The sequence below is a fragment of the Bombus terrestris genome, chromosome 10 (genome assembly GCF_910591885.1).
Source record: "Bombus terrestris chromosome 10, iyBomTerr1.2, whole genome shotgun sequence".
Taxonomy (NCBI): domain Eukaryota; kingdom Metazoa; phylum Arthropoda; class Insecta; order Hymenoptera; family Apidae; genus Bombus; species Bombus terrestris.
Window position 1 is genome coordinate 10710540 of NC_063278.1, and position 25490 is coordinate 10736029.

Here is a 25490-nt window from a genome sequence, read left to right on the forward strand (position 1 = left end):
TTCAAAATTTCAATTATTCTATGAATTACAGCCATTTTTGTGACGCGGCATCTGCTCCGGTCCGGCCGGAACAAATGAACAGTAGACGGTAGATTCTGCCCGAGTACCTACGTATGGATACCCTCATAAAATTTTTATTGTATTTTATCCCTTTTTAATGTATTTTTAATTCAATAATCCAATTGGAACGATGTTTGGGTTCTGAAACCCAAAATAATAACGAGTCGTTAAATTCGTTAATATGGACTTTTGCCCTAAAGCACATCCACGCAGGAACGCAGACAATTCAAATTTCCATTTTCCTCGCAGTATGTATTTTTAATGAAGGTTTTATAGCCATATTAAAAATCTTAAGTGTAATGGGAATCACGATTGGCCCAGAAGCTCATGCGTTCGCAGTCAGGCGAGACGAAGTTCGCACCGAGCGCTCTGAACTCCGAGCTTCAGAGGCATTAAAGGAAGCCAGAACTGTTCGTCCCCATGAAAGAACTTCGGAGAATGAGCATTTTGAAGTAGAGGAAGGTTTCTTGTATAGAGCAGGAATAGCTGATTAAAAATATGTAAATATGCTGTACCATTCTATGAGTAAAATTGCCGGAAACTTGTCTCAAAACTTTGAACGCGTTTTTCTCGAAACTATTTACTTTTTTCGAGTTGGTGTGCACGATATCTCGAGTTCTAATGAACCTATTTATTTGAAATTTGGTGTGAATGTTCTTTATACATTCCTCTATCGCCTGAATTACGCTCAGATCAAAATTTTTAATTTTATTATTTTTAAAAAATTCGGAATTGCCAAAAAACATGCCAAAAAGGAAACTTTTTTTTTAAAAAGCCGCCGCTTTGTGAAAATATATTTTTTTGACTTTTCCAAGGTTCAGACTATAGCCGCATCTATGCTAATTAAGAATCCATACGGTCTTTTACTTCAAATGACTAGAAGGGTTGAAATCATGCACGCCAGGACATCCTTTTTTTTGGATTCCTCATTTTGCCAGCTCATAACTTTGTTAATTTTGAATTTTCTCGGTTAATTTTTTATGTAATCTTAAAATACCAATAAACAAATGATAAAAAAATGGATAGTAAAAATATTTTTTGTTTCGTTTGTACAGAGCTTCAAAATCCGCCCGAAATTCATGCCTCTAGACTAAAATAACCCCTTAAGGCGCCATATAACGTATATGTACTATGTATTAAATATCTACTCTCGTGTTTGTTATTTCTTCTAGCGTAGCGAAAGTGCGAAAAGGCGAAAGAAAACTTTTTGGTTACAGTGAGTTTCGTTCTATACTGCCAGAATTATGCTAAAATTACTAGTCGATCGTGTTATACAAATTTCCAAAGATAACGATAAGGGTTAAACGAACCATGAAAAAACAGATAAGAGGATAACACGAAGAAGAAAATGTACATTCACCGCTGTCATTGGTGAAATTATAATTACGCGTCTAACTTTAGGAACAAGCTTTCCCCTAAAAGAGTATCAAAGAAAATTATAGTTAACACGGTCTGTTGAATAAGCACGAATGCTGTTGAGTAAATGTCGGGTCCGGTTCGTTATCGTGGCCAGATAAAAATGGGGCCGCTAACGAACTTTCGGTTATTAATGTAGAGATAGGTTGGTGTCGGTATCGATGGCTTCCGAGGCAGATAAAATTCGTAGGAAGGACCGGAGGCAATTTTTCTTAAAGGCTTCGATTTATCTTGGTCCATTGAACAGCAGCCGTGAATGCCAAAGCGATATCAAAGGGGAAACGCGAATCATACGGATGAACGGAAACGATTGCGATCCATGAATCAAAGCGTTGTGTGCACGATGCATTCGTACGATTTGCCATATTACTAATATTTCCCTGTAACTTTTTGTCCCGAGACCGAAGTAGTTACACGTACATGTAACGTGTACATATTCTTATCTTTGGCTTTTCAATTAAGTGCGACCAATTAAAATAATCGGACAGGAAGAAGAGAATATTAAATTAACGGCTGGAGATTACAGGCAGAGAACACGATAAGTGGCACTTTTCACTTTTTATAGGGGGCAGTCAATATCGATTAATTTTTATAATCTTTAAGTCGCGTCTTTTATTTACCTTCGCAGTTAATTCTTGGTGGTTACTCTCGCTTTTGAGAGAAACTGAACATTATGAATATTGTTATAATTATATTCATATACGTATCGTAATATACATTTCAAACACCTATTCAAAAGTATATATTTTATAAAGCAGTAGAAGCTGCCTTTACGAGTTTCAGCGTTGAAATTTAATTTGATCGTCGAACCATAAGAATAAGTTTCTTGATGAACTTATTCGTTAATTTCGACGTTGAAACTGCTTATCTTCCTATTAGCACCATTACGTATTAGCACATCAAGATGCTACGCACGTGCGATATTTGCTAGAGGATTGCGAAGCGAAGAGGCTGCCTGGTCGCCCTTTAAATTACCAACATTTTTTACCTTTATATGGCAGTATAGGCTTTTAATGTTTTCTTCGAGTAGCCAGTACAATTTAACGAGGCAATGAAAACGCGTTGCCAAAAAGATAAAACCGCCGTTACACACGATTCGTTGTTTTAATACTTTTGTTATTTGCCAATGGTGACCGCTGCCGATCGCCCCTGCAATTTCGCCAGTTAACCTTCTATATTCAGAAGTTTAATTGCTTATGAGCGCAAAAAATTCGATTGTGTGTTTTTCAATTCCGATACATGATCGATTATACTTTCTTACTCCAATTGCAGATCTGAGAATTAATGACCGGTAATAAAAGGATCATTAATCCCTTGTTTTACGATTTCTGTAATAGCTACTTAAGCGATTGTTGCCTATTTACTGTTATAACACAGTAAACCATGCAAGATATTGAACCATTATACAATAAAAGGATCGTCTTCTTCTTGTCACTTTAATTTTTATTTAATTAATTACTTCTGTTTTTTTTTTTTTTGTTTCAATCATTATCTTACAGCCAATTTTCATTATACAAATGCAATAATATATCCATAAAATACAGTAATACAGCCACATACAAAACATAGTAGTATGCAAATGAAATAAAAGAGATGTTACATATTTTTTAAATTTCCTACTACGTTCAATTTTTATGAGCAGGAATTTTTCTCAGGATACGTATCCTTAGTAAACGATAAATGGTATTATAGCCGGAGGAAACATATGAAATTTCGCGTAATATAAATAATAGACAAGTCAGACGAAGATCGGATAGAACGGTTTAACGAACGCTTAAAATTCAATCGATGAACTCGCGAAATACGAGACAGACAGGGCGCGGAACGATTTCATGGAAATCGCGGGACGATCATTATATTCCGCGGTTAAACGGAAAATGTTCGATTCGACGATCGCGAGGTCCGTTGCGTTTCCGGCACGCTTTAATCGCTCGGGAATTAATTAAACGCTGATCCAGTTTTCGATTCTCGATTAGTCAAACGGTATGTCCAATTTCGTTATCGGTTCGACGATCCGGTCAATTCTCCGCGGAACTCTTTTCCTTCGCGAATTCTATTAAACCAGAAGGGTCAAACGTTTCACGAAACGAAACTATGGAGGTGGTCTTGTTCCGAGATGTTGAAATTTAGCTTCTTTTAATTTGATAAAGTTTCTCTGGTATCTGCCGAAAGGAAAATGTGTCGCACGCTTCGTTGAACACTTCGGCGGAGAGAATAAAATTCCAATTTCTATATTCACAACATATCATAAATACAATTTCCAGTTCACGTAATTGCCAATTGAAAACATTGTTCAACAACTTGAAATTAAATCATTATTCCGTACGTATCTCCTTTACGTCGGATTAACTTCTCAAAAAGTGCATACTTTTCCGATCTCCGTCGTTGTTTAACCCTTTGAGCGCTGCATTATCCGACGTTAAGCGTGCGCCGTGGACTGCCCACTCTTTACGAAGCACACCGTGGGATGTGTATTTTTTTACGACAAAGAGCAAATTGAGCAGACTGAATTTTCGTTGCAAAATATATTGATTGTAACTAAAATAAATTATGTAGTGACCTGAAAAGCCTTAATAACCATTTATTTCATTAAGCAATAATAACATGGATAATATAAAAGTTTTAAATTATATCTTTCAAATTGAAAGTTTAATAATTTTGTATTGTATGGTAAATCTCAAAGCAGAGTTCGATACATAAGCCAATGTTACATTTTTTGCATTCGTAACGCGAGTCAGTCCTGCGATTATGTTTAACGCAAATAGCGTATCTTCGTCGTGAAGAATGTTTATTATTTTCTTTAGTTACATAGGATGTAGGGAAATGCCTCTCGGTTAACCGAAATAGAAGGTCGTCCGAATGAACTTTTCCTCCTTTAGCCTCTACTCTGCATGGTGGGTATTTTTGCAAAATATCTTTTATGAGAAGCAGATGAAAATTTTCAAATGTTCCAGTTTTATTATTAGCACTTTTGTAAAGAATATATACATTATATATAGCGAGGTCTAAGAGGCGGAAAAAATATCTTTTATACCATTTTGTGCTTTTTCGAACGCGGTAAAGTGAACTCAAAATCATATCAATTTTAGCAACTGCGCTCATCAAGGCATTGTAGTCTGCTACACACTTTGGTTTTCGCTTTGGTTTGCCAGTTTGATAACAAACTCTTTTTGTTTCAACGAAATCATCAGAATTGGATAACATCTATACGTCTTTTTTATCACGCCAATTTAATGCCACTTTTAGCCTAAATTGAATGGTTGTGTGAGAACGCATATATGCGTTCATAGCGCTCAAAGAGTTAAGAAACCTCTACCACGAAAAATACCAATATTTCTATATCCAAGAATAATAAAGAAATGTTTTAACTTAGCAACAAGCAAATATCACGAGTATAAATCCTACAAATTTTTCAATTACAAATGGTGTAAATTTTTAATTAAATATTAGAATCAAAATATCCGCCACTTATTCCCGGTTATTCTCTATCTCGTCTAAATGGAAGCTTCATTTTCCTTGAATTAATTAGCTCGCATATCCAACGAAATTTTCCAGCGAATCAGCCGTATAACTGGAATTCCATGAGCCGCCATTAATACGCTATCACGCGATAGGTGACACGCATCAAGGTGGCAGGCATCGTATAGCGGGGCAGCCCATTGATTCCATGGAACCAGTTTTACTCGACAGTTACGCTCCATATCCCAATTTATACACGCGGTCAGTCCGCTATGCGACTGTTAGGGAGAGTAGAAAGGAGGAAGAAGGGTGACGTGTGCCATGTACACGAGAAAGCACACGCATGAATGGTACGTAGAATTCAATGAAACCTACGCAGCCTCCCATACGACGATGCTTTTCACGAGGATAATAAGGCGCGCACCATGCAACCAATGTCGATCGACGCAACACTTGGCCTTATGCTTTATGTATTTCCCAATTTTGTAATCGTATTAAATTCGAGGATACGACGGAACTTTTATTTTATTATTCACGTGTCGAGGGAAATAAATTGACTCGATAAAATTGATTTTGTTCGGTTTCATTGTGTCGTTGCGTGCCTTGCGTTACGATAAGTATAGGGCTGTACCTTTTTCTAGAGATATCTTCTATTAAATATTGCAAACATGTTCTACGAATAAAAGAAAGAAAGGGATGTTATATTAACGTTGGTCTGTAAGTAAAATATATATATATAATAATTAGCGAAATAACGAGGAATTACTTTTTCGTTGGATACAACGTGTTAATTATTTCATATGCGAAAGGAAATCGGCAAAGAGAATAGAGCTTCTTCATTTGAGGTATCCATTTATGAGAAAATTGAAATAAGTCACGAGTAATTTGAATTCGAGTTTCTATTTAAATTCATTAAATACTGTACAGATTTTCATGCGTTCTCGTTGCGAAGGTATCGTTGCTCAAATTATATTTGAGAAATATCGAACGGACATTTCTAATTAGGAACACTAGCAGCTAATCGTTCGTTTCTATCTCGTATTTCTGTTTGAATAGCTATTTTTGCACACGTAATAAAGACATATAATAATACACTAAATAACGGAAAAGGCTAGATAGAAAACACAAAATTCATGAAATAAATTGGCATCATCCGCAGCTTCATTATATATATATTTCAACAATTTGTTACAATTGTAAAATCAATCAGTATATTCCTCCTAACACTTTGACAGCCACGCCACAACATTACAATTGTAAAAATTGTATGAAAATTGACAGTTAAGGCATTTTGAATATAACCGATAAATAGAAGATACTTTGAACTAAAAAGTGTCCCATTGAACAATTAAACATTTTTATTAGAATATCAAAAAAAAAAAAAAAAATTAGAACAAATCTTGCACCTAACGGTGCACTATGTTTGCATCCATATCTTTGAGGCGTAATCTACGAATATTATTATAAATATAGAAATATATTATTATAAATATAGAAAATAATCGTAAATGCTGCTTTATAATCATATAATTGAAGTTAGAAGTGTGAACATACCTTGCTATTATACATAGAATGAGCAAATACCGTTTACTAATATCTTCTACACGTTTCAACAATATATTCTGGACATTTTGCTTACTACGAAATAACGAATGCGAATGGTTTCTTGAAATAAACGAAGCCTTGTTATAATATGTCGCTATCAACTGTTACCAAGGCGCCACGGTGGTCACGCATGACCACCAATAAGATAAACGGTCCATTGGGGAGGAATGTTGTCTTACATCATCAATTTATTATTATTTTGCCATAATATGCTTTGAATAATAAAAATACTCTCATGGCGTTCTGAGCGAAACATGTGATTTCGGCGTGGCAGTCAAAGTGTTAAAGAACATTATAAGAATAATTCCAGCCTACGAATACCTAAAATTAAGAATAATTAAGTAAATAGTTAAGCTTCTATTTATTTATTGCAACGAAATTGTAGCGTCTGATTAAATGAACCCCTGCTGACTACGTCTCTACTTATTCAAATATAAATTATAAAAATGAAAAATTACGAATAACGATGAGAATCATTAAACTCCTATTATGCAAATTGTCTAATAGTCCTTCGAACTATAAGCGCAATGAAAATGTATAACAACGGTAATCAGAAGCCTACCTAGAAAATATCAGTTTAGTGAGACAAATTAGCTGGATGCTGCGATCTTTGATTAAATACCTACAACACATGGGTCATGCCGCGTTTTAATTGTAAAAGCAATCATCGAGAACAAGGTGCGCGGCGCGGATGCATCATTATTGAAAAAGGCTGTAGCATTTCCACTCTACAGAAAAAAAAGAAGCGTATACAAGGCGTACTCCGAACGAGTAGGTTATGCACGACGTCCGAAGTTACCGTGAGAGACGATGGTTCGCAAATTAGACCTGTTGAACAAGCCGATGCCTGGCTCGTCCAAATAAGATTCGCCATGATTTATTGCGTGCATATATCAACAGCAAAGAACAGAAGTTACATTACAGTGTATTAATACGGGACACAACAGTTTCTCGTAAGTCACTTGGCGAAATGACGCTGATATGTGTGTAGTAGGAACGAGCCTTCGAGTAATTTACATTTTCCCTCTGTATATTTATATTGCACGTATCACGAGGCTACAGTGTCGCCTTTCTAATACGAAAAACCAGAACCAATTCGAATACGAAATGATACTAAGTACGTGGTCCGTTTCAAAAGTAATGAGATTGCTGGCTTAGTAATTCAGATTAGTCGTACTGATAAAAAACGAATTAACCGGTACGATCTCGGAAGTTTATCAAGGTATTCAGGTTATACATGGTATGTTTTAATCTGCTTAGACGATAGAGGATAATTACGAGATAAATTATATTAGTGTTTCAAGTCTCGTTAGTCCGTGATGACAACGTATCGATTCACCTTGCTTTGTTCGCTAATTTTTTATTCGAACATTGGAGATTTTTCGTAACTTGATATTACAAGATCTTCGTGTCGACAATTTCAAGATCTTTTATCTTAATCTTTTATCTGTATTTTTATTTTAAAAATAATGATGCGTAGGAGGAGTGAAAGGAAAATCGATCCGAAAGTAGCTATATATAGAAGTTAGTATAAATATAATCTTATTACCTTTGGAACAAATCACGTCGTAAAGTTTGATGATTTTAGGGTCCTTAAGAATTTCCAGGTCATTTTTCTGATTCGTTAAATCTTTCTTTTTCTATGATCCATACTGAATTCATAACCACGCCTATCGACGAGCAAATTACTCGTAAAGACGTCGTTTGATCTTTACGTACGAGTTCATAGAACAGGATGGTTCGATAGTCGGCCATACTGACCAACAATGTTCCATGCTGGTTTCACTGTCGCTGACTCGGAAAGAATGGAATGTTTCATTACTACATTTGCGCTCGTAAACCGAGAACGCTCAGTTTCACAGGGTTTGCAACGGTGGAAATAAGTAACCAAGACCGGTAGGTTAACGAGATTCATCCGTTTTTGAAATTATTTTACAATCGACGTGCTTTCCTTTATCCATGTAATTAACTTTAATTAATAAATTATTCCTATGTTTATTGTTATAGAAAATTCATTATATATTTTTCCAAGCCGTGAAAGCTCGTCGCAACAAAGAACAAAGTCATAGCTTGATTAACTATGAAACTAAAGACACGATACTTTTAAGAATTGAAATATAATAGGTAATTAAATCGAAACTCCCAAAATCTTGACTATGATTTTCATCCACCAATCGTCTCATTTCTCTCCTTTTAAGATCGTAAATATATAACTAAATCCAAATTCTCAAAATCTGGACTTGCACCATTAGGACCTTCGCTCTTAAATTGTCACGTTTCTCTGCCTTAACAATAAATAAATCTGTAAATAAAATATTGTCACATTCGTTGCCCTTCTCCAAGATAAGAATATCCCAATGCTTCGAAACTAAAGTACATATCCAGAGTCAACGAACCCAAATCCATCCTAAAACCGGCATCTTCGTCAACCTTGCTCCTCCGCATAATACGCTTAACTCTAACAAGCCGTACACGCGATATTCCCAGTGATTTCTACAATCGCGTCAGAGGATCGAAACGTCGTCAAGCTGGATCGCGACAGGCTATTGACAAACAACTTGGTAATTTAGTGGACGTTGGACGTGACAGAGAGAACTTGGCCCATGAGCTTCGTCCACACAGATATAAGATCGCTATCGAGGCGACAAGATTTCTCCACGGCCGGCTCCTCCATCGTCGCTTCCTCTCTACACGCAACGCAGACACACGTTGTACCCTCGTACGTTCTCCCCTTGGACGTTGTAACCAATCTCTTTTCCACGCTGTAAAGTTTTCCAGGCGGGGAGAGAGTGGGCTGTGCCTGAAAAGACAGGGCCAGAAAACTATCCGCCGATAAAAAGAATGGTTCTTTAATAAATAATGGGCCGAGTCGCCGTTCAGACAGCCGCGTCCCATTGTAAAGCGTTTCTTTTGGCTCGGTGAAACCAGCCGGAGAAACGAGAAGTTGAAGACGCTTTTGGCGAGACCGGTGTGCTTTTATACGATCTATACACCATCCGCTTCTCTTCGCCATCGTTTCCGTTCCTTTTTCATCTTGTTGCAGGAACAACCCGGGAAAAGTATCGCGTGCCTCGCGACACACGCGAGATCCACCGACGATTCGTTCGATCGACGACAATCTGGTATCGCTGGAAGAGGAAACGTTGGAATTGTGACGAACGAGACGAACGGCGAATCTCGTTCCATGAACAACTGGAGGATGGAGAATTTTTGTCGTACGTTTGCTGCCTGATTGTTTCTACGAAATGAAAATTTGGTACTTTTCTTTACGTGTTTTTGTAGTATTTACGAAATTCAAATCTACAATTGGAAGTTGTAACTGAAGAAGAATACTGTGGGGGGGGGGGGGGGGCTATTTTATAAGATAAAATAGCGAAGTAAATTTCAAATAGTTTTCAATTATAAAGTAGGTAAAAGTTGTAGAATAATTTAGGTATGTGACTAAAAAATATACTTAACATTTGTATCTTTACTACAGATATAAGAAGTTGGACTGGTAAAGCATGTGATTGTTAAAAGAATTAGAAAACGATTTTTTTAATGGAAAGGAAAGTGTATTATAAATTCCATACGGGATGCTGTAAAAGTGAATCAATTTTCTTCTACATTTCCGATGTATTTCCGTATGTACGTAGAATAATTTCTTATTCGATCGTGTATCAAATGCGATCCGATAGAACGTAAACTTTAGAAAAATTAAAAAGATAATTGAAGAGGCACGTGAACGAAACCACGTGAAAACTGTTGTTCACCGATAAAACCCAGAATGAAAACTACTTCGTAAGTTCTCCGTGGAATTCACTGGAAGTTTAAGCGTCCAGGGACAAAGATCTTCTCCTGGAATGCCTGTGTCGACGAGCGGGATAGGAAAAAAGCTCGTGCTTTCACCTCGACTAAGTGCATCGTAACATCCTCGCTCATTATCTATCGAACGATTATCCCCTGGCACTTTAGCTATTGTTCTATACCAGTTTCCAGCGACGATCGATACCTCTGCGACAATAATAAAGAATAGACTAAACGTTGAATCCATCTCATTAATTAGCAATTTTTTTTCATTAATTAGTAATTTCATTTTGGCGGACGCCCGATTTTTTATGGTGTTCTTCTATAGTGTTGCGTTAACGCAAGCTTTCGTTTGGAATCTTTTTCAATTAATTAACAGCACCGATTTTGAATAGCAATGCCAAAGATTTACTTTTTTTCATATTTCATACATCTATTTTTTATCTAATTTAACGCTTAGTGGACATTGTCTCGCACTTTCTATAGGCAGACTGGATCGTTCATATTCACGCGTGACTTTTTGTGTTCTGGTTTCAAAAAATCTGAAATATCCTAGAATACTGTAGTATCGTGGACGAGAGGCCTGGAGGGTGTCGGGCGAATTATAAATAAGCAGTCGCGGAACATGTCTGTGGTAGGGTTAAGACAAAAGACATGAGTCTAAGACAAAAGACAAGGGGTTGCTAAGGAACGATAAACGAATTAATAATCATTGTGAATTGAGAAGCCAGAGAGTGCGAATTGCGTTATCGAGATAGTGTTGCTAGTGTCACGATCGGCACACTTCAAAACTGATGGGTTGATGACGGAGATAAAGATATGACGGCACTCAACGACAATGTATATCGCCGAAGCGAAGTGCCTAATGAGCTATCAATATTCCAATGGTCCTTCCGCCGAATGTTCGAGAAGAAGGCGTGCGTGGTAACGGTCGCGGATGCTTAACAAACGCGTGGGTAGTGGGGATATTGAGGGATGACAAAGGAAAAAGAATCGGATCCGATCGAAAGTCAAGTTGTAAGAGCTTCAGTCTTGGAAAGTCACGGTCGAAGTTCGGAAGTAAACTGTCATGAGTGTAAACAAAGCGTTAGGAAATAAATTCTCTCTTTTTTATTTTTCATCTTCGATTTCCTTTTTTATTTTACGTGACACTAACGTTGTCGAGAGAGGGTTGGATCCGCGATGACGAGAGTTGCAAATTAATTATCTAGTTGTCTTAATTATAATACGTTATTGTGACTAGTTCACGTTAAACAGCCATCGTTTCCTATTTAATCAACATTTGTTTAATCAATTTATTGTAAATCAATTAATTGTAGTAAAGATCCTACGATATTTATCGAGGTTTCTAGGATTTTATACGATCATTTTCTTAGTTAAATATTTCAAATGCTTTTTGATAGAAATAAAAATACACTTGGAAAGAAAGTGAAGAAGAAAATACGAGTGGAACGTGAACGAAACGTAAAATGAAACGTAAAATGAACGTAAACGATCAAGGTTGCTTAATGAAGCTTGAAAAAGTTGGAGTATTTATAGCACTCCCATAGCAGTTTCCTTTGAATTGTAAAATTTTCTTATTTTTATACTAAACTTCCGTATAGCATCTACTATTTTGATACATTTGCGATTCCCCCAATAACGTCGCGTTTATGCAATTTTTATGAATTACATCACTGCTTGATTCTTAGTGGGTTAAGTTGTTTCGATTAACCTGTCACTGACAAGAGTCGGTTAAAAGAAGAGAAACAGAGAGAGAAAAAAGGAGAAAATACGGTTACGAGAGAAACGTGGATACACGATGGTAGGGACGCGATTATGCGATTAACCGGCCGATCTTTTATGCATTCAGCTTGCCCCACGATAACGTCTCCGTTTTGACGAAGTACGCTCAGGCTATGTGTATATGAGTATGCTAATATTTGTGTAAGACTGGAACACGTAGAGGAACTCGGCGAAACAAGCTTTCGGGGACGATGATGAGGATCGATGAATTGCGACCTTTCTTCTCGCTGAGGTCAGGGGTCAAAGGTATTTATTAGACTCGATTTACACGTGGTGACACGTGATAGTATACACTTTCGGATTATTCTTGGGTTTTGTTTATATACCATGATTGTAATAGAAAAATATTTTCCGTACTTAATATCTCAAAAATTGGGCATTAGATCACACCACCTCTATCCCATTATTCGCATACTCTACATTAAACACCTAATATCCGCTATTCCATATCTATTATCCCAAGGCCATTTCACATTTCCATCCCACATTCCATACTTCATGTACCTTATCTCATATTCCATATCTCGTAACTAGTGTTCCTATCTGAAATAACAAGATAGGAATGTTCTTCGACTAAAATAGCAAATCAAGGTGAGCCGAACGAAGATGTGTAACTCATTCCGGTGACATCTCTAATGGAAACTGTATTCTTCCGCAAGACTGCTGAAACTTGAAAGAGAATTAAGCCCTGAGAGAATTGGCAAATACATTCATCGTGGTCGCACAAAGCATCATATTTCTCATTGTCTGGAATTCCAACAAAGAATCATGCATCCTTGAACGAGTACAGGAGATCTTGACGAGCAGTCGAAGCCATTATAGGTACCTGGTACCTGTTTTCCAATTTCCAGCCGACTCGTAAGATCGAATCTATCGTGGAACAGAAGGCTAGGATGCAGCACGTTTCACAATATTGTCGGTCCCAGGGCCTGTGACACGAGACCTTCCTCCCCTCCTCCATCCACCTGGAGACTCTCGTCCTTAAAATGTTCCAAGTGGAAGGGGAACTGCTAGAGGGGACTGTAACCCTCGTCACCGCAAAACTCGACTGAAAATCGAATTCTCAGGGCATCGGATGACAATTTGGCCTTTCGACGACCAAAGAACTCGAAGAGCCATGGGGATAGGAAAAACGAGGAGGGGAAGTATAGATAAATCTGAGCAAGCCAAGGAAATAAAGGGAGATGAAGAGAGAAGATATAGATAAACTTAAGCCAGCTAGGAAGTAAAGCGAGATAGGGGAAAATACAAAGTGACTACAAAAAGATATTTGCTCGTATTCTTATTTTTCTAATCAGGCGTCTGTTTATCAAATTCCATATATTTCATATATTTCCATATATTTCATTTTTATCGAATATAGTACCACGTATCAAATTTCTGTCACATGGAAATACCAATAAATAACACGAAATTTAATATGTTCGGATCTAATTCACTACTATGTAAATGTTATGATAAATATAATGATATACAAATATTTTCTGCGTTCACTGTGTGTATATACGTAGGTGTGCATTTTGTATCGACGATATACGAACGTTAGTGAAGTATTTATATGAGTCAATAGCAAAGTAATAATCAGGAGCATTGTCGACTATTTTCTTGCGAAATTAAGATGTACATATTATACGAAACTTAAGTCGCTTACGTAAGAGATCGCCAATGATGTATTAAAATTGAATACACGATTCGTCGAGGTGTTAACCGGTTTTAGATACAATCTCCAGAATTAATGAGCAATTTAGAGAACAACCTCCTCTATCCCTTTGCAGCCTGACAACTAAACGAGCCGAGGATGATGAGTTTCTTGAATAACAAAATTGCTCTATAACGTTTCTTAACGTGCTAACGCCAACCTTTTATCGCGCGTTAATTTTTCCAGATAAATTCTGTCGCGCGAAAAATTGCCAATCTTCTGACCAAATTATTTCCAGTTTTATAACTAAACTACGAGATCCTTTATACATATAGATACACACATTCACGAATCTAAGCAATCTAGGAAATACCGCGAGATAAAGAACAGAAAAGGAAGAAGACACAGATAAATTCAAAGAGGCCGTAAAATAAAACAAGACGGTGAAAAGAAGGGGGTTGGTGCGACAGAGTGACGACAGCAGGGAGTGTCGAGGAAAAAAAGAACGAAGATAAACAGATAGCAAAGGAGGGACAGAGAGAATAAAAGAAGAAACGATGTCGCGCTACGTTTGTCTAAGGAGATGTTATCATCGCGGAGGAGGTTACACCAGGACAGGGGCGTACACGATGAAAAGGTGCCCGGGAACGAAGCAGACCCCTAACAATCGTGTCGCGCATTCTTCTCTCGGCGATCCGCTTGGTCCGATAGTTTCGACAGAGTTGCAATTTGCTCGATGCGGTCGGCGCGCCCTTTCCCCTCTCGCCAACGATCTGTTAAAGGTTCCTCCACAACAGGTCCAAGCCCACGACAATGAGATTCTTATCAAGGATCAGGGCGTTTTCCACGCGCGCTCTCCCTTCTTCCTCGTCTTTTCTTATGCAGCTGTGTATGCATAGCGCGCATACGCCGACAATTGTGCCTCTTTCAAGTGTAGAGCAACGTTCCAGGTCGTTCTTGTGTTTCCTCGGGTACAGGGGATCGTACACGCGTCTCTTCCTGGCGAATATCCTAGGCAAAGATCCGATCTGCGAGGGGAAAACTACAGTTTTCAATATGCCGGTGTGCGTAGTCCGGCTATGCGAGGAAAATCCAGCGAATTGGATGCCGGTATTTCGAAGGAATATAGAGAGAAACTGTTGCGCGAAGAGGAGTTTTAAAGATGGCACGAAAGTGGCAAGGATAGGAAAATTGTGTCAGGGTGTTTGGAATTTTAGTTGAAAGTGCAGAGGTTTCTTAGGGTTTTTAATTATTGGGAAACGAGAGGCTGAGAGAGGTTTTTGGTATTTTATTCGGGCTATGTGGTGGATGATATTTCTCCGTTTGCTTGAAAAAAAGTTGATTTCTATTTGTTAGAGATAGACAACCGTAGAGGGGAACTGCTGTGCGAATATCGATGGCGTCAGATTGATAAGAAAGCGACAATTTTCCAAGGCTGTTGGATTGATATTTTGAATTATAAATGAGAGTATGAAAGTCTCGTTTGGGATCTTTAATTTGCCGAAGGTGTAAATATGTATAATAATGGACGAGTAGAAATTCAATGTCACTTGATATTGAAATACGTTAGGAGAAAAGTGGTATAGAACTGTTGTTTAATACATAACAGTTTTCATATTAATCCGTTGTTTATTTTTTTCTAAAATTTATATATATTAAATTTATTCTATAGATTGAAATTGCTTTCCGATATATTTAATCGAAATAGGTTTTCAAAATATCAAATATCTACATATATATACGTATATGTATGTACATACGTTTTTATTAAAAAAATTTTGTTTGGTAGCTATGATCGTTGTTACTAAATTTATACAAATCTATTTTTATGATTCCTAAATGGGACCGTAACAGCTGGTGGATCTGTATCTTCCCTTCTGCTCTGCTTCCAACCCTCTGCTTTTCCTTTTTTCCTGATTTTCTCCCTCCCCCCTCTCTCTTTCTTTCCTTCCTTTGCTACTTTCTTTCTTCAGTTTCACATTTTGGATATAGAAACATTCTTCGTTAAAATATTTGGTGGCGTGTAATTTAAGATTATAAAGTTGAAACGTTGAAAGAAAGTTGAAGAACCTTCTTTTTTTTACAATTATTTTCGAATACAGTAAACAAAACCAGCATGCAAAGCATGTAAAGTTAACTATCTACGTTCGATACTTCTCATCTTTTCACCTATTCGAAATTCCCGCGTAAATCAACATATTTTTCATCATATTTCTATTGTCGATGAAGCGAAACGATCTGATCGAAGAATCAGATACAAGGTAAACCGCAATAAAATACAATACGAACGGCCTCGTTATAAGTTTTCCTCTGAAATGTCCGTCATTAGCATATTACGATCGTTAAGGCGTAGAGACGTGTCGCGATGAAAAGGGAAAAGAAAAAAGGAATAAAGAAAAAAATTAGCGATCGCGTGTTAAACTGGTGGAATCGTTGGCCAGAATGAAATTAGCATTTTTTCGTGACCCGTGACGGAAGCATATATACTCTCTGCTTCTCTCTGTTTCATTTTTTCATTCGTCTGCTTCCTCCGTTTCGACGGGTGTGCCGCTGTTCACGGGTATTCGAGCAATTTTATTACATTGAATATCATTTCACGCTCGAGAGTATTCTCTTTATTCCGTTGTCGGCCGCGTTATCTTGTCGATTCGCAATTTATTTATAGTAATCGTGAAATTTACATCGCCTACAGTACAGTAGTTGACGCGGAATCGTTCTTTTAACCGAGACCAAAGTTCAGTGACGAGAGAAATTTTGCAATAAGAAATGTCAAGCAAGCTAAAGAAAATACGTAGAAGATTGTAGAATTTTTAATATCGATGAGCTTTGAAATGTAAGTAGAATTCTTCCAGAGCGAGAAATCTTTATTTCCGCTTGCCTTTTAACTTTCATTTACGCTACAAGGTAGAACCATAAAACTTACACATAAACAAGAACACGTGTACACCAAATCACGAAATTTAAGTACTTTGGACTGTATAAATCCTTAGTTGGTATCTTTCGATCATAAATTTAAATTAAATAGCGTTTAAGCCGAGTTGCTTAATTTTTTAATTAATTGATTTATTTCAGCGATTTTGAATATTGATTTATTAGCATCTGATAAATGACAAGATATTTTACGTCTCACATTTTATAAACTTTGACAGAATACATGCTATTTCGCACTTTGCATCCATAATCAAGAACAGTTTCGACTCTATGGCAGATGGTAACGGTTCGATATAATTAAAAAATATTTCAAGCAAAAACGCGATTTGATCAGAATAATTTGTATTTTGTCTTTTTACGTGCTAAGAAATTTATCGCCTAAGATATAGAACATAAAATAGAACTAGAGATTTAGTATTCTTTGTTCTATCTTCTCCGATATATTATTTAATTAATTTGGAAGGAGTCCGTCAGAGGAGAGACATTTTCTGACGAATAACACAGTTTTCGCGTCTTCACCGACGACGCGAGCACGGTATAAGTATAAATCATAAAACGTATTCCATCTGGGAAAATCCGAGTTATTCGATATCGTACGCCTTTCATCGAGCACCGCGCGACGACAAGGGATTTCCGTTTTCGAGCGACATTCGTGAATCGTGTAATTCGGCCTCGTAAAAAGACCTGAACTTCCCGATTTGGAACGATTATACGATTCGAAGTGCACGTTTTATCTAGGTCTCCATCTGGTAGTTCGATTGCTTTGAACAGCTTGATACTGTTACGATACGATAAAAAGCTGTGCAAGAAGAATTATTTGAAACGCGGTATTAAATTACTTGGATACTTTGCCAAGCTAGAAATATCCTGCTAGAAAATATTTTGTATAATTTATGATTGAATTTTAATAGAATAATTTCACAGCGGTTAATTCGTCAGATGAAAATTAAATAATGGGTTGGCAACTAAGTGATTGCGGATATTGTCATTAGGTGGTATTGACAAAATCCGCAATCACTTAGTTGCCAACCCAATATTTCCACATAATAAATTAATTTCGATTCTGGTTAATTATAATTGTTGCGAATGCAAGTACAATATAATTTATTCTAAATATAGAAGACAGAACTCTCGAAAAATTCTAAAATAAAGAAATCATCGCATCCAAGATATCAGCAATTTAAACGACAAATTACCTTTTTCTTCCTCACTAACAATTTTATAAATCTTTAACAGGATCAAAATTCGATTAACCGCTACGAAAAGTCGTTTTGTTGGGCCAACAATGGAGTCAGTAGGAAACGAAACTCTTAAAAAATAATTGGAAAAAACAAAACATCTCGCGTAATCCTCGCTCGCGTAATCTTTCTCATCGTAGGACACAGTTGCTGGAGCGTTCGCAAAGCGGAGCCAGACAGTTTCGTTATTTTCGTCGGTTGTTCGACGGGTTTTAATCCTAGACGGAGGGCGCGCAGAGCTGGTCGCTGGTCGCTGGTCGCTGGTCGCTGGTTGCTAAAAGGAAAAATGGTCGTCGTAATACCGCAACTTTCCAGACTGTCGGGAATCGCCGACTCGTGAGACGAGTTCGAGACAGTTCTCGTAAAGCCGATACCCGACGATGGAATTATGTGGCGTTCACGATTTCGTGCAGACACACTTACACATAGTGCACATCCCTTCCTAGCTTCCGATCCTTCCTGATTGAATTAAAGTTCTGCAGCAAGCCGTGCGAACAACCGTTCGAAGGAATCCGCTGATAAACGTGCAACGACAAAGTTCCTGGAACTAACCCTGGAAAAATATCCTCTGCAGCGATTCGTGTTTTTTTATCTCCCCTCAGAAATCGAGAAGACGAAGAGTTGATTATAGCCCAGATGAGGAATAATGGATATGTATCTGCTTAATCAGATTTTAGAAGAAAGTATGTAGTAGTAAGAAAGTAGATTACAAGACTCTCGTTTTGATCGAGAAAATAGAATGTGGTAATTGATTTTGTGAGGGGGTTAGAATGTAGGTCAGGGTGTGTTGTAGGGTGTGTGACGAGTTACTGAGGGTCGATTCGAGGAGATGGAACGTTTATATTGAAGTATTGGTTATGAGTGGACCACGGATGTTTATCAAAATAATTGGAAAGTGAGATTCGAATAGAAATTTCTTTCGTCTCATTAAATATTATTAGGCCGCTTTGCTTCGAATGTTTTCCATATTTTCTAATATTACGTGCTTTTCTTGCAAATTCGTGAACGTTTAAATTTGTCACAAATACACCAACGTCTGTGATCAACGTGATTAAGAAGACGGAATAATTTTGCCAATACGAATGTATACGGGAGATTTGAATGCCTGGTGACACCTAACATGGCAAGATTTGTGTTGTGAGCGTGAAATGTTCGAAGGTATGAAACGATTGGGAGAAGTGAAAATTGTAACGAGTAGATATCGTGTGAGTAATATGGAATGTTTGGGATTATACTATAATCTGCGAACAATGTACAAATGTTTATTTAATTCTCAATTGATATTGTAAAATCTAATCGTTTAATAACCACTAATAGTCATTATCGTATAAAACCTAGAAGGTAAACTAAAATTGAATATCCTGAAAATTAATGTAATCTCAACCATCTGTTAGAATCTATTAGGAATACAAGGATTAAAACTAAACATTTTACTTTCCCATTCACTGATTTTATAATACAAATACATTATTCACTCTACCACAATAGATAGCGATGATAGTGGTAGTAGAATGTCACAGTATAATAATAGGAAAAAAAAAATACAAATCATAAAATGGATCTGGATCTCTCATCGAAGTGTTATGAATCTGTAGTTTTAGGCAGAGCTACTTCAATCGACTGTTTGTATTAAAAGCGAGATTTCTTTAGTAGAAGTACTTTCCCTGTTAGTTTACGAGTTCGAATCATATGTTACCTCACTATATATTTATTCAGTGTAATACGAGCACAGAATTCATCGAACCGAAGCGATATAAAGAAAATAAAAAAACAATTTCAATACGAACTAACAAATGCGTATGATATACCATAAAGAACAGCGATCACCGAGATTTCGCAAATCACATAAGCCAGCTTACTCTCATTTTCGAGAAGAAACGCACGATGCAAATACACGCGATGGTGCACGACTTAACGAGACGAATTAATTGCCCTAATTGAGGTTGACGAGCGAGCGAGCCCGTTAATTAATCGCCACTCACGTGTCGGTGATTCCTTGTCGAAAGTGGACGTCAAGATGAAACGGTACGATTCGCAGCTTTTGTCATCGGCTGCACGTGGCTATCTATCTGCGCTTCTCCTTAATCCGATGAAAGCATGCGATACCGCGTACGAATCGCGGATTATATCGATCAAAGGGACCAACCACGAAGTAAACTTGAACATCTGTTCGCCATCGTCTCATTTAATATCCCGTCTTTGCATCATAGTGTCAACATTTGTTTCTGTTCCGCGGCGTGACGTATCCGGAAACTTCGAGCTATATATTATGTTAAGACTGTGTAGATTTTGCGAGAGAAACTTTGGGATGGAGCTTAATGCAGCGGTGTTTATATGAGAAAATTTGACGCAGAATGCTAGTGGTATTGACTCTTGGAATTATGTGGAATAATTAGTATTAAAGGTGTAAGTAGAAGTTAATTGAATAAAGGGAGCAATGAATGGTGGAAGGAATATTTAATTGCCTAGTTAACGTAACGAAGCTAGAATTTCAATGACGTTAGGCATCTAACAATATAGATTTATATATAATATAAAGTAGCTTTTCTGGAACATTTTGAATTGAAGATAGATCAAAAAATGACGAAGGAAGTACGGAAGTCTTGTTCGATCGGTAGAATAAAGTCTCGAACTTTTTGGTAAAAACACGCAAGCTTATATTGCGATACACCTGTAGCGTTCGTAGTATCTTAACCATTTCCTAACCCGAAAATTATATCTTGCCATTAAATTCCAACTCCGCACGATAATAGCGAACATTCGATTAGACTTCTCCAAACTAAGTTTATTTTTGTTACACGCCACGTTCCCCGATAAATCGCTGATTATCTGACAAATTCCACGATAAAACCTTCCACATTTTACTTATAACCACTTCCCGATCTAATTTTAACGAGCTAGTTACACGTATCGCGATACCCGCACTGCTTTTCTAATATCGATAACCACCGATAATTACGTGCAATTATCCCACACTCCAAGTGCCACGATCACCCAATAAAAATCATTTTATATATATATTTCTACATTTCTACTATATATGTCTTCATTTGGACTAGCCATTGTTGTTATACGATATAGATGATATTTACGGGTACCAATATGATTATTACAGAATTTGACAAGTAACCGTGGCGATTAGATATTTCAGATGCTAATGACAATGATCTTAGGTTCAATGACGAATCCAGGGTCAACGGCATAGCGAATGCGTTTTCTTCTAAAATCTAAGTCGAACTGAACTTGTCCAGAATTCAAGCGTAACTCAATTTACTTGAACACAGTACAAGTAGAACTCAACTAGCCCTCTCAGTCCAAGTGGAACTGCACTTGTATACTCTTCTCTGTACCTCTCTGTACCCCTCTGGTCAACTATATTTTCAAGGAGAACTATGCAATTACTTCATACCTCTGTTAGGTAAAAACGTCCATTCCATGACCGTGGCTACGTTTGGCGACCCATTGTATCATTTCGAGCCCAAGCCTATTGTTATAAATCTCGGCCACACCTAATCGGATTAAATAATAAACAACTACTTCTAAGTTTTATCATTTAAGTACAGCTATAATGAAAAGTCTAGACTAAAGTATTGGGGGTCTTTCGAAAAATTCCAGAAAAGAGGCCCCGATGTCCTTTCATCATATATATTATATTTCTATATTTATATTTATATATTTATATTCCTATATTTCTATATATATAGCCAAAGAAAAATTACCAAAGTACTTAGAAGGGAGGATGAAGTGGAAGGACAGAAGAATATTGGCAAAATTCAGATGTGGAAACGAGACCAAAGCAAGGGAATACAATACAAGGGAATAAAAGGAAGCGGGTGAAAAAAGATGCAGACTGTGTAGAAGGAAAGAAGAAGACCTGAGACATGTAATAGAAGAATGTGAAGTAACGAGAGGACCAAAGGACATAGGAAAAGCGTTAAATGAGACTGGAGAAGGTTTAACAGAACTGAAAGCAATAATAGAGAAGAGAAGGACAAACGACAGGAAGGAAGCACAGCAAGGAGGCTAAAGCCCAAAGTTGCAACAGTTTTTAGTCATTAGTTGTTAATTTTTGTTTCTAGTTTTAGTTTTTAGAGATAGTATAATTAAGCGAGTGCAATAAAATAGAGTGGAAAAGAGGGGAGGTAGACATATAAGAAGACATAAGAGATGTAGAAACGAAAGTTCGTCCAAAGCCCAAAGGGGGCGGACTAAGCAATAATAAATAAATAATAAATAAATAAAACATTTCTATATATATAGGAGAAGGGACACCCAGTTTGTTCTCCCATTTCGGTTGGTCCAGTCCTGTCGAAGATCGGCTCACTCCTCTCCCGAGGGATAATAGATAATTTTCTTCCCCCGTTCTTCGTCATTATCGTGTGCACAATGCACGAGGATGTATATTCGTACACGGTGGAAAGAGAAATGGTTAGCGGACAGGAAGCAGCCTGTACACGGTAGAGGAAGGCGAACGAAGAAGCCGCTCCTCTACACAAACCAGGGCCCTGTTCGCCGTTGTTTGGTTGGTGGATCTCGAAGCTTATCGTGATCTACCAAGCAAAAGGGTTTGCTTGCTTCAATTAACGAGGAAAAATGGCCGTCCTGGGCCTACATCTTTATTTTCCGCGGCCGTATCGGCTGCCGTGTGAATTATTAAAACGACCTGCCCTCCCTCGTACTCTTTTCGTGCTCTTTTTGGGTTTCGTTTTATCTTTCCTTCTGTTTCTTCTACAATGGCCGGCGAAAGTATTTGGACACTTTATCGTAGGTTACTTCTACGGATGTGTCGTATGCGTTGTATAAACCATTCTGGAATTTCAATAGTATCCAATACTATTGTAAAAAGTAGGCTGCGAATATTTGTGCGGATTTATGTTTCTAAGAATATATTTAAAAAAATATAATCTTTAGAGAATATTTACATAGGAAATATTACGGAGAGTATTATATTTTAGGTATTTTGTATGTTTTACATCTCTGTATTTCTTCTCTGTATTTCTGTACTTTTAATTCTCCCATTTATGCGTAAAAATTCTAGTATAGTGATCGAATATACCTGGTCTATCGGACATTGGCAAAGAAATCTTCGAAATCATTTATTCGTATCAACAGTACAGAAACTATAGCTAATTGTTAAATATCGAACATTGAAGAGTACAAACTAAGAGAATAACCAGAGAATTGTTGAAATTAATCCATTAAGCACAGAACAATGGAATAATATACCTGTAAATGCATACGTATAAATCATGATAATTACGATATCTCGTTACGATATTAATGAACTTCCAGAATGCGTTTCGTATAACACGCGTATAATGATATATTCATGAAACGTGTTCTGCAAATGTTCAACTGTTTTCGTGAGCTACTGCTCGTTGAATTTGATTCTTCTTCTTGTGTCGCCTTCTCCGATAAAACGATCGAAAGGGGAACATTTCGCACAGAGAGGGTCGTCGCAGACGGAGCTACATTCCGGCACGGTCGTCGTGTAATTTGGATAAATACTTGCGGCGGTTCGCGGTCTCGGGAATGGCCAGTTCAAACCGCCTGACACGGGATATTTAAGCCGCAGACTCTGTTGTGCGGTTCGAATTACCTAAACGCAGGAATTCTCCGATTGCGAATGGGCCCGGTTAATGGGCAGGTGCTATACTATTTCACTGGATTACGATAGTGCTCCACCCTCTTTTCTCAACGTTTATACTGGTGATTGTTCACTGAAGTGGCAGAGAATCACGGTGAAACTCGCAAAAGTTACAGTCCAAATCGTTCGTCGTATTCGATGGCTTCGTGGTATTCTGGGTGGATGCGCCAGTAAAGGATATCAAATATTTGTTGTTGATTGGTGAAACTTTTATTGATCGAGGAAGTGGAGGTTTATTTCTGAAGAATCGACGTATCCGATGGTGATGAGGCGAAATATGATAATTGACCCAGATCATTAAATAGTGAATACTTATGCAATTTTGTATTTTTTATGAAGTGGAACCTGAATAAAGATAAAGTTTATAATAGAAATGCGGAGAATTCAATAATAATGTGGAAATAAGTACAGAGAAAAGATGGACTTCACTTTATTGTACATAATTAACGAGTTTTTTTTTCATAATATCGAATATGTGGATCTAACTTTGAGGTTTCAAATAGGATAATAACTTTTACAAATTTTTAATCGTTTCTTGCAAGAGTCCTAATTTTCACGAACGAGAAATATTCGGAATGTTTATATATTCAAAACAGTCATTTATTCGCACTGAATCTTGCCTCTGATTTATTATAATCGAATCTATCTTAGAGAATAATATCTCTCTTCCTTTTAAATATTTTTAAATAGATATTATACTCGATTTCAAACAGTCAACACGATGAAAAAATATATATAGATAAAGGTAAATGTAAGATACAATAAAGTAGAATATAACAAATAAAATAATACAAATACAAGTATAAAACCAATGAACGATGTATGCAACGAAATAATCAAGCCACAAACGAGTGCAAATATGTCCTCTGCGACTAAAACCGACTCAAACTCTCCCCTCCTACATCGTCTTATCAGCGCGCAGCTCAAACAGAAGGTGCTTATCACCGAGCAAATTTGCGGACTGGGCTATCGTCCAAGGAAACGTAAAACGTTGGCCGGCCACCGATTCCCATTCAGGCCGCGGTTGGTTTTATCAACGCGCGACGAGCGGATCATAAGCACGAGATAACCGTTGTCCTTTGCCTGGGAAGGTTCCCTCGACCGCGCAAACCTCGCTTTATCTAGAATCCACTACACAACGCGACATGATACAACCACCTGGGATCGCCTCCGTTTTCTCCCTGCGGATGTTCCACGCGGATTTTTCCGAATTCCATCCACCTCGCCCTATCACGCTTCGCAACAAGCTGATGTATCGCAGCCCGGTGCCGGAGATATTGTCCTACCGGCTGAAGGTGCGCGTTGCAGACGAAGGTTGCTTCTTCGTGGGGAAGAAGGTAGAAGAGAACCATCGTGAGATCGCCAACGTGGAGAACGACGAAGCGAAACGATTCTGAGCGCAGAGAGTTGCTTCGCTTCCATCGAAGCGATACAACGGCCTGAGAAGAATGTAAGAGCGAATGAGACAGACGTAGGATGTTCGAGAGTGCGCGTAAGAAAGAGGAGGATAGTAAGGGCGATAATTAAGACGGACGCTGATCTTGCGATAGCGGGCTTAGTCCTCACGACGAGGACCCACCCGCTCTCGTAAGTACCGCACATAACAGTACTTTCTTTACTTCTACATTGCACATGTGTGTGTGCATGGTCGCGTGTGCAGTCGTGTACTTTGGTTTACCACTAGCTGGAAAAGGCTGGAAGCTACATGCTCCGAGCACCGATATTGTCCATTATAGCGCGATTCTTGAGTCTTATATACGCTGACGATCAAAAGTATTGGGGCAGTTGCTTATTTCTGACATGATGTATTGTAATAGTTTCTATCGCAGCATTGTTAGCGATGAGCTTTTTATATACGCTAAGGATTAAGAGTATTAGGGTAGTTGGTTGGACTGACGAGACATATTTTAATCGTAGAATTAGA

The 25490-nt window shown here is 37.6% G+C and overlaps 2 long non-coding RNA genes across 4 annotated transcripts in view; one reads left to right on the plus strand and one right to left on the minus strand.

Annotated features, from left to right (window-relative positions):
* LOC125385847 overlaps positions 1-25490 on the plus strand; it is a 160578-nt gene that overhangs the window by 127473 nt on the left and 7615 nt on the right. The gene's annotated exons all lie outside the window — the stretch shown is intronic.
* Positions 1-25490, minus strand: part of LOC125385848 — a 50571-nt gene that overhangs the window by 16697 nt on the left and 8384 nt on the right. Inside the window, exons 2-3 of one of the 2 annotated variants that reach the window (XR_007225546.1) lie at positions 18343-18577; positions 16597-18186 (exon numbers count right to left, since the gene is read on the minus strand). The exons of the other annotated variant lie outside the window; for it this stretch is intronic. This is a non-coding gene — a long non-coding RNA (uncharacterized LOC125385848). Of the gene's footprint in view, positions 1-16596; positions 18187-18342; positions 18578-25490 lie in introns of those variants that run through there. 2 annotated transcript variants of the gene reach the window in all.